Below are 10302 nucleotides of genomic sequence, written 5' to 3' on the forward strand. Positions count from 1 at the left end.
ACATTTCTCAAATATGGAAAAAGAAACCATGTAGGTAGGGAGCCCCGTGCCCCATCCTCTGGGCCTTGAGCCCCAAAATTGGAGCTCAGGGGTTTGGCACAGTTTCCCCAAGAGTGCCAGGCGCTGAAAGCTTTCCATTTTTTTAAAGTAAGAATTTTAATAAAAATCCTGTGTTTAAAAAAAAAAAAAAGGCCCAACCCAATACTATGTTGTCACTGTTAATTCTGTTGGCTCTCTCAATTATCCTGATCCAGTGTGGATGGGAACATAACTCTATAGTAAATTTTTCAAATGTTATAGCATCACAGAATCATCTTTATGGTTGCTGGACTTTTCATCAATATCCCCAGGACACAGAGTTCTACCTTCTGGCCCATCTGGAAAATTCCACAGCCATATTCCCAGACCTCCTAACTAACCATGTGATCCCAAAGTTTCCAGACCCCTACTTGCTATGTGGACCTCTCCCCAACCTAATGGATTCCACCTGAACCTCCCCAAACACTATCACCTGCACCTGGGAAGTTGTGTATCTATATCTCCAGTGCATTAATGATTTTATCTTTTGCACCCTTTTGCACATCTTTTGTGTTAATGACACAGAAGAAGAAGCTTCCCTGTGAAGCTCTGGTCCAATTCTAGTTGCCAAGTTCAAGTCTGCAGGAAGGTAAATAGGATTCCACTTGTGAGCAAGGAGACTATATATGGTGCCTTATCCAAGATCAGAACATACAGGGGAAGGACAACTGCCTAATCTGGGTAGGTGGGAGTACTGCCCACTTCTGGAAAACAAAGATTGTTCAACCACCTCCACTAGAACAGGGGAGGAATATTTTCATAGACCCAGTTTGGCAGCAAAGGATAGGTGTCATACCCTGTAGGGTCTCCATTTGAGCCCCACTGGGGCCATGAATGGGAAGAAGTCACACCCCATAACCATGCCCAACTTCCCAATGAGCACCTGTTCTTTTAGGAGTAATTTTCCTTGTTGATCAAAAGCTTGGAGCAGAGGTGAATGTATGTTGGCCACCTTTGCCTCTTCAGGGGTCACAGTCTATAACTCCATAAGACCCAGGAATACCAGAAAGAAGCAAGCAAGAGGATCAATTCTGGCAAGAATTAGGACAAAAATAGGACTAGTGGCATCTGGGGCACAGTTTTGCCTACCATGAGTCAACCCTAAAGAACTTGAGTGAAATCCTAGAATCCTTAGCCACTAATGCAGGTCAGGCAATAAAAGGAATTCAAGAGTCCCTAGACTCTTTGGCAAATGTAGTTCTCAATAACAGTCTAGTATTAGATAATTTACTAGCTGAACAAGGTGAAGACTATTAATAAATTATTATAAATAAAAAGTTATTAATAAAACTTGCTGCACATTTCTTCACAACTCTGGGCATTTAAAAGATCTGTGAGCAAGCTCCTAATTACATAGAATTAGGGCGCTGAATTCAATTATGTCTCGTCCACTATTGAAAGTGCCATCCCAAGTCTCACCTGGTTTTTATCAATCCTAGGGCCTCTGATAGCTGTCTTCTAATTACTAATCTTGGACCCTTGCTACTTTAACCCTTTAGTAAACGTTATGTCTTCTAGATTATAATAGTTCCAGGTAAAGACAATGCTGGCACAAGGCTTCAAACACATTCTGTCTACTGACCCAGAGAATAAAAACGTCCTGCCTCAGGGCCCCCTTGACAAGATATCCAGACATTTTTACTCCTCTGATACTAGGCAGGGCCTGTTCCCCTAAAATCAGAAGGAAGCAGTTACAGAAAATGGGCCCTCACCTTTCTGCAAGGAAAAGTATCTAATCTCTGAGCAGGGAACGAGGCAAGAGGCAGGACCAGATGAAAAATGTCTGGCCTTTCATCCAGACCAGATGAAAGACTGGCTGAAACAGAGAAGAGCCACTGAAAGCAACTCTTCATAAGACACACTCACCAGTGCCATGGTGGTTTACCATTGCAATGGGAATACCTGGAAGTTACTGCTCAAAAGAAATTGATGAATAAGTCACCCCTTAATTTATATGTAATTAAAAGCAGATATAAATACAACTGCCAAACTGCCTCTGAGCTGCTATTCTCCAAATACCACCTATGAGGTAGGCCTGCTCTGCAGGAGCAGTCATGGAGCTATAACATGGCTACTTAAATTAAGCTGTTTTCTTCTACTACCAATTCACTCTTGAATTCATTTTTTAGTGAAGCCCAGAAACTTCTGGGCTAATCCCTAATTTTGGGGGCTCACCTGTCCTAAATCAGGAAGGGATTGTCCGCTGCCTACAGAGGTGCTCTTAGAGCAAAACAAAGGGAATTTATAACCAGCAGGGAATCCAAAAGATGACTTCTTCTCTTTGGATGCTTTGGTCCAGCAAAATAAAAGTGCAAACAAACAAACAAAGAGAGGGAGAGAGAAAGACAGACACAAAATTATTTTAATTTGCCAGTGGTTATTTCCATAGCTACAAATATGTTTGTCATTTCTTGAGTTCTTCAATTTGTTTCTTTAGATTTCATACATTGACTGCACATCAGTAAAGACGCTTAGATAACTTTTTTTGCCTATATTTATCATCCTCATCTCCTTTTAATTTTTGATATGAATTATTTTTGTCTTTCCTATAGTAATCTTGTAACTCCAAATATCATCCCAAGACTCTATTCCTTGTTTGGTCCATTTTGACATATCTCCAGTGACCCCTCCCATCCCATATCTCATGTGAGATGAGGGGTTCTCAGTTCTACAATTCCCTCTCAATTCTGGCCATATCTTTCACTTCTTCAAGTCTCATAGCATTTGAATTTTGTTTTGGTATCTGTGACAGAATAAAGGCCTCAGCCATGTCCACCTCAATTCCCTGAACCCGTGAATGTGCTACCTCATGTGGTAAAAGGGGCTTTACAGATTACAGATGTGATTAAGTTAAGGATCTTGAGAGAGGGAGATGATCCTGGATTATCTGCATGGGCCCAAAGCCATCACAAAGATCTTTATGAGGGAAAAGAAGCAGGTGGAAAAGTCAGAGGCAGAGAAGAGGTGATGACAAAAGCTGAGGTTGGAAGGATTGAGGACCTGAACCCCAGGAATGTTTATGTCCTCTAGCAGCTGGAAAGGGAAGGAAACATTCTCCCCTAGAGGCTCCAAAGGGAACGCAGCCTATCATCAGGTTGACGTTGGCTGGTGAGAATTTTGTCAGACTTCTGACCTCCAGAATTCAAAGATAACAAAACTAGTGTTGCTATAAACCAGGGGTTTACAACAGTTATAGGAAACACAAACAGTACCATAATTCTGGTGTTTTGTATGGGTCACGCTGCTCTGATGTTTAGGGTGGCTTATGCACATTCTCCTGTTTAATTCTCTCAACCACCCTGTCAATTAGTATACCATGATTTCTGATTTATAGCTGAAAAACCTGGGAAAAAAACCTGTAATTCAAGCTTTGCATACATTGGTAAATATCACATAAGTAATGAGTGGATATGGGGCATATCTCCAGGTCTATTGAAGATCAAGTCCTGGTGTTTCAGGACAAAGGCTTTTAGAGGGGAGAGATCAAAATTCCCTTACAGGGCTTACTGTCTACCACATGAGATGTTTGGGGGCTAGAGAATGTATAAAAATAAAAAAAATACCCAGATGTTCTAACAAAAGGTAGTGTTTCTTGGACCACTAATATCACATTGCACTTTTTTGACGACCCTAAATCTAGGAATTCTTTGTGTTTTCCTGTAAAGCATGCAAGTGCTTGTGGAATAATGAGCAGCCTAGGACAGCCCACCTCTTCACACAGAGGTAAACTGGTATGAGTGTGGACAACACTCTTTCCCATCAGCATTTATTCAAAAGCCAGGGAACTTCTGGCTCTAGTCATCTGACCAAACTGGGGTCTTCCTGGCATGGCAGAGCCAAACACTGACACCTGGATTGCAGAAAGACAAAGTGAGGCCTTTATTGCAGGGCACCAGCAAGGAGAATTGGGCACTTCATGCTTGAGACCTGCATTCATCTATTCTTGCACTGCTCTAAAGAACTACCTGAGACTGGGTAATTTATAAAGAAAATAAGTTTAACTGGTTCATGGTTCTGCAGGCTGTACAGGAAGCATAGTGACTTCTACTTCTGAGAGGCCTCAGCAAGCTTACAATCATGGCAAAAGGCTAAGGGGAAGCAAGGTGACTTAATGGTGGGAGCACGAGGAGAAGAGGGGGAAGGTGCCACATAATTTAAAACAGCCAGATCTGGTGAGAGCACTATCATGAGACTGCACTAGGGGGATGGTGTGGAACCATTAAAAACCACCATCGACATTCAATCTCCTTCCACCAGGCCTCACCTCTAACACTGGGGATTACAATTCAACATGTGATTTGGGTGGGGACATAAAATTTAAACCATATCAAGACCCTATCTCCCTTACATGTAAGTATTTTTAAAGGTGAGGGGGCAGAGGTTATAGGCAAAGTCACAAATCAATACATAAAGGCTATACATTGGTTTGACCCCAAAACGTGGGATATTTTTAATGGTGTGGGAGGCCCAAAAGTCACAGGTGGATTCAAAGATTTTCTGATTTGTGATAGGTTAAGCAAGTGAAGCTCTGTGGAAAAATTTGGAAACAACAGAAATAAATGTTAGCTCTGAGTCATGGGTGTGACCTCCTCTAGGCCCCTCAGGTAGAAATTTGCAATGAAGGATGGTTGGTAGAGTTCATTCCTCAGCTCTCCCTGATGTGAGGTCAATAAGGGAGATGCAATAGAAAGGAGGTCTGGGCCAGTAGACCCACTGAGTGAGGGTCTAGGTTTCCAAAAAATAATGAAAAGACATGTGTTAAGATGTTATCTTCAGTTTCTATAGGGAACTAAACATCTTCTGACTCTGATTTCCTTGGCTATGATTTTTAGCTCTTAATTTCCTTCTTGCTTATGAAGGTTTTCATTGACTTTGCAGGGCTAGCTAGGTGCCTGGAATTTCCCTCAAAAGAAATTAGGATTTTCCTTATTTTCCTGCTTGGTTTGGAGGCAGGGTACCTGGCAGACCCCTAAGAAGGGTCCTAGCTCTGTCTCATTCTGAGGACTCCTCTCTCTAAAAACTGGACTAGCTTTGGGAGACGTGAAGACCTGGGCCTTTCCCTAAAGGGGAAACAACAGCAAGGCAACAAGAGAATGGCAGAACAATGTCGGGGGGAGAGTCGTTCATTGCTTTGCTGTAGGGGAGACCTCCCAGGGAGACAGGGTTGCCCGCCTGGTGGGTCTTCATGTTGGAAGTGAAGATGGCTGCTTCATTTCTCCTCCTTTCCTATGTCACATCTTCTCTTTCTTTTCCATTCCACTTCTTCCTCCTCTTTTGCCCTGATTCAGCATTTGCTATTTTATCTCCTTACTATTTCTCTCTGAAATGATGTTTCTCTGATTATTTCTCCTGCAATATTTCTCCTCCATCTCCCTTCTTCTCAAATTTTTTATCCCTCTAGATCATCCTCTTAAATGACTGGGTAGAATATGCACCTACAAAGAAACACAGAATTTACAGGCTTTACATCTGATCACTTTTTACTTAAGTTTATTCACAAGTAGTAGTTCAATAAATTATTAAAGTGTGAGCTTGCAGTGATGCCCATTGCAACCAACTTTTTTCTAATATTTCTCACATTTTGCCTTCTAACCTAGGTAGGAGCTCATCATTAATTGTATTTTTTATATTCAAAACTTTGGGGAACAAATTTTCTTAATTTCTCTGGTAAACTACATTTCTTATGAAAAGCAACCTTGCAGTTTTCATCAGAAGTTTGATTAGTTTCCACATTATTTGGGCTTATAAAATGACCCTTTCAGATTAAGAATATGAATACATTCACAAATCCATGTATATTTGCAGAACAATTCTATATTATTATGGTAATAACAAGGCTGCCATCTCTTTGCTATGCAAATTTTATACATTATAGCTGAGTAAATACTTACTCTCTGCCTACTGGATTGATCTGAATAACAAAGATGCAGAATGCAAAAAGCATGCAGCTCTGATAGGTTTGGCTGAAGATTTCTTATAAAGAAATTTTTAGACTTAAACTATTACCCTCCCTAAGAGGCTTAGCAGCTGTCTCAGTGGAAACAAGTCTCCCAGGAGCCTGGGATCTCTTGAAACAAAATTCAGTTTTGCATTTGGCAGTAAGATCAAACCTCGAAAGTCTTTCTTTTCTTTTTCTGATGCTTTCATCATGAAGAGGCTACACCTACTTTCAGCATCGATATGTCTGCACCCATATGGAAATAGGTCTTCACCACAAGCTATGCTCATTGGTAAAAATTGTCACTTTACTTGCAAATATAAACAAGGGGGTCATTTTTGCTCTAAACTTTAAGCCAGCAGCTTTTATGTTAAGGCGGAGGTAGATGGTGTTTGGGGAATATGCCTATCTTTGTTGACAAAGTGTCAAAATCTGTAAAATATTTGAAGAGATTTATTCTGAGCCACATGTCAGTGACCACATAGCCCCAGGGGGTCGTGAGAACATGCACCTAGGGTGGTTGGGATACAGCTTGGTTTTTTACATTTTAGGTAGACATATGATATATTAGTCTGTTCTCACACTTCTAATATAGACATACCCGAGACTAGGTAATTTATAAAGAAAAGAGAGTTTTAATTGACTCACTGTTCCACATAGGTAGGGAGGTCTCATAACCATGATGAAAGGCAAGAATGAGAAATCACATCTTACATGGTGGGAAGGAAAAGCGCACTTTGCAGGCAAGCTCCTCTTTATAAAACCACCAGATCTTCTGAGACTTATTCACTATCATGAGAACAGCATGAGAATTCATGATTCAATTACCTCCCACTGGGTACCTCCCATGACATGTGGGAATTGTGGGACCTAAAATTCAAAATGAGATTTGGGTGGGAAGTGCCATATCACATCATAAGACGTGCATCAATACATGTAAGATGTACATTGGTTGGGTCCAGAAAGCTGGGAAAACTAAAAGTAGGGGGCTTCCAGGTGGATTCAAAGACTTTCTGACTGGCAATTGGTTGAGTTTATCTAAAGACTTGGAGTCAATAGAAGCAAGTGCCTGGGTAAGGATAAGAGGTTGTGAAGACCAAGTTGGTTATGCAGATGAAGCCTCCAGGTAGCAAGCTTCAGAGGGAATAGATTGTAAATGTTTCCTATTGGACTAAAAATGGTGCCAGATTCTTTTTTTTTTTTTTTAACAGTTAAATAATTTTTTTTTCTTTTTTTTAATTTTTTATTGGATTTTAGGTTTTGGGGTACATGAGCAGAGCATGCAAGACAGTTGCATAGGTACACACATGGCAGTGTGCTTTGCTTTTCTTCTCCCCTTCACCCACATTTGGCATTTCTCCCCAGGCTATCCCTCCCCACCTCCCCCTCCCACTGGCCCTCCCCTTTTCCCCCCAATAGACCCCAGTGTTTAGTACTCCCCTTTCTGTGTCCATGTGTTCTCATTTTTCATCACCCACCTATGAGTGAGAATATGCGGTGTTTCATTTTCTGTTCTTGTGTCAGTTTGCTGAGGATGACGTTCTCCAGATTCATCCATGTCCCTACAAATGACACAAACTCATCATTTCTGATTGCTGCATAATATTCCATGGTGTATATGTGCCACATTTTTCCAATCCAGTCTATTATCAATGGGCATTTTGGTTGATTTCAGGTCTTTGCTATTGTAAACAGTGCTGCAATGAACATTCGTGTACATGTGTCCTTATAGTAGAACGATTTATAGTCTTTTGGATATATACCCAGTAATGGGATTGCTGGGTCAAATGGAATTTCTATTTCTAAGGCCTTGAGGAATCGCCACACTGTCTTCCACAATGGTTGAACTAATTTACACTCCCACCAACAGTGTAAAAGTGTTCCTTTTTCTCCACATCCTCTCCAGCATCTGTTGTCTCCAGATTTTTTAATGATCGCCATTCTAACTGGCGTGAGATGGTATCTCAATGTGGTTTTGATTTGCATCTCTCTGATGACCAGTGACGATGAGCATTTTATCATATGACTGTTGGCCTCATATATGTCTTCTTTCGTAAAGTATCTGTTCATATCCTTTACCCACTTTTGAATGGGCTTGTTTGTTTTTTTCCTATAAATCTGTTTGAGTTCTTTGTAAATTCTGGATATCAGCCCTTTGTCAGATGGGTAGACTGCGAAAATTTTTTCCCATTCTGTTGGTTGCCGATCCACTCTAGTGACTGTTTCTTTTGCCGTGCAGAAGCTGTGGAGTTTCATTAGGTCCCATTTGTCTATTTTGGCTTTTGTTGCCAATGCTTTTGGTGTTTTGTTCATGAAGTCCTTGCCTACTCCTATGTCCTGGATGGTTTTGCCTAGATTTCCTTCTAGGGTTTTTATCATGCCAGGTCTTATGTTTAAGTCTTTAATCCATCTGGAGTTAATTTTAGTGTAAGGTGTCAGGAAGGGGTCCAGTTTCTGCTTTCTGCACATGGCTAGCCAGTTTTCCCAACACCATTTGTTAAACATGGAATCCTTTCCCCATTGCTTGTTTTTGTCAGGTTTATCAAAGATTGTATAGTTGTATGTATGTTGTATTGCCTCCGGTGCCTCTGTTTTGTTCCATTGGTCTATATCTCTGTTTTGGTACCAGTACCATGCTGTTTTGATTACTGTAGCCTTGTAGTATAGTTTGAAATCCGGTAGTGTGATGCCCCCCGCTGTGTTCTTTTTGCTTAGAATTGACTTGGCTATGCAGGCTCTCTTTTGGTTCCATATGAAGTTCATGGTGGTTTTCTCCAGTTCTGTGAAGAAAGTCAATGGTAGCTTGATGGGGATAGCATTGATTCTGTAAATTACTTTGGGCAGTATAGCCTTTTTCACGATGTTAATTCTTCCTAACCATGAACATGGAATGTTTCTCCATCTGTTTGTGTCCTCTGTGATTTCGTTGAGCAGTGGTTTGTAGTTCTCCTTGAAGAGGTCCCTTACGTTCCTTTTGAGTTATATTCCAAGGTATTTTATTCTTTTTGTAGCAATTGCGAATGGCAGTTCGTTCTTGATTTGGCTTTCTTTAAGTCTGTTATTGGTATAGACGAATGCTTGTGATTTTTGCACATTGATTTTATATCCTGAGACTTCGCTGAAGTTGCTTATCAGTTTCAGGAGTTTTTGGGCTGAGGCAATGGGGTCTTCTAGGTATACTATCATGTCGTCTGCAAATAGAGACAATTTGGCTTCCACCTTTCCTATTTGAATACCCTTTATTTCTTTTTCTTGCCTGATTTCTCTGGCTAGAACTTCCAGTACTATATTGAATAGGAGTGGTGAGAGAGGGCATCCTTGTCTAGTGCCAGATTTTAAAGGGAATGCTTCCAGTTTTTGCCCATTCAGTATGATATTGGCTGTTGGTTTGTCATAAATAGCTTTTATTACTTTGAGATACGTTCCATCGATACCGAGTTTATTGAGGGTTTTTAGCATAAAGGGCTGTTGAATTTTGTCAAATGCCTTCTCTGCGTCAATTGAGATAATCATGTGGTTTTTGTTTTTGGTTCTGTTTATGTGGTGAATTACATTGATAGACTTGCGTATGTTGAACCAGCCTTGCATCCCTGGGATGAATCCTACTTGATCATGATGAATAAGTTTTTTGATGTGCTGTTGCAATTGGCTTGCCAATATTTTATTGAAGATTTTTGCATCTATGTTCATCATGGATATTGGCCTGAAGTTTTCTTTTCTCGTTGGGTCTCTGCCGGGTTTTGGTATCAGGATGATGTTGGTCTCATTAAATGATTTGGGAAGGATTCCCTCTTTTTGGATTGTTTGAAATAGTTTTAGAAGGAATGGTACCAGCTCCTCCTTGTGTGTCTGGTAGAATTCGGCTGTGAACCCATCTGGACCTGGGCTTTTTTTGTGTGGTAGGCTCTTAATTGCTGCCTCAACTTCAGACCTTGTTATTGGTCTATTCATAGTTTCAGCTTCCTCCTGGTTTAGGCTTGGGAGGACACAGGAGTCCAGGAATTTATCCATTTCTTCCAGGTTTACTAGTTTATGCGCATAGAGTTGTTTGTAATATTCTCTGATGATGGTTTGAATTTCTGTGGAATCTGTGGTGATTTCCTCTTTATCATTTTTTATTGCATCTATTTGGTTGTTCTCTCTTTTCTTTTTAATCAATCTGGCTAGTGGTCTGTCTATTTTGTTGATCTTTTCAAAAAACCAGCTCTTGGATTTATTGATTTTTTGAAGGGTTTTTCGTGTCTCAATCTCCTTCAGCTCAGCTCTGATCTTAGTTATTTCTTGTC

Source organism: Callithrix jacchus, chromosome 1, assembly GCF_049354715.1.
Source record: "Callithrix jacchus isolate 240 chromosome 1, calJac240_pri, whole genome shotgun sequence".
Lineage (NCBI taxonomy): Eukaryota > Metazoa > Chordata > Mammalia > Primates > Cebidae > Callithrix > Callithrix jacchus.